This window comes from Triticum dicoccoides, chromosome 6A (genome assembly GCF_002162155.2).
Source record: "Triticum dicoccoides isolate Atlit2015 ecotype Zavitan chromosome 6A, WEW_v2.0, whole genome shotgun sequence".
Lineage (NCBI taxonomy): Eukaryota > Viridiplantae > Streptophyta > Magnoliopsida > Poales > Poaceae > Triticum > Triticum dicoccoides.
Genome location: NC_041390.1, coordinates 216,867,252 through 216,867,687, shown reverse-complemented (window position 1 = coordinate 216,867,687; position 436 = coordinate 216,867,252).

Sequence of the window (436 nt, the reverse complement as noted above, 5' to 3'; positions counted from 1 at the left end):
CCGCCCGGCCACCGCCGCCCGACGCGCCTTCCTTCGCCTCGCCGCCTCCCGCCATCGCCGGCGCCTACTCCGGCACGCCACCGGATCCGGCCGGCCTTGCCCCGGTCATCTCCTTCCTCTCCGGCAAGGATTCCGGCGAGCTTCAAGTCCGATTCCGGCGACCTCGGTTCCCGCGCGTGAACAGTGCCAGATCTAGATCCAAAACTTAAGGGTTGACTTTTTCCCTCTCCCTCTAATCTTTTATGCAATCTTTGACCAGTGATAACTCCGCATCCGTAGCCCCGATTTAGGCATATAATATATCAAAATGTTCGCCTCGACGAGTAAATCATTTCATTCCATTGCGTCATTTTCATTTGAGCTTATATTGGTACCCAAAATGCTGTTAGAAGGAGGCTTCGTGAGTCAATTGTCAGATCTGCTAGTTCATCTTAGA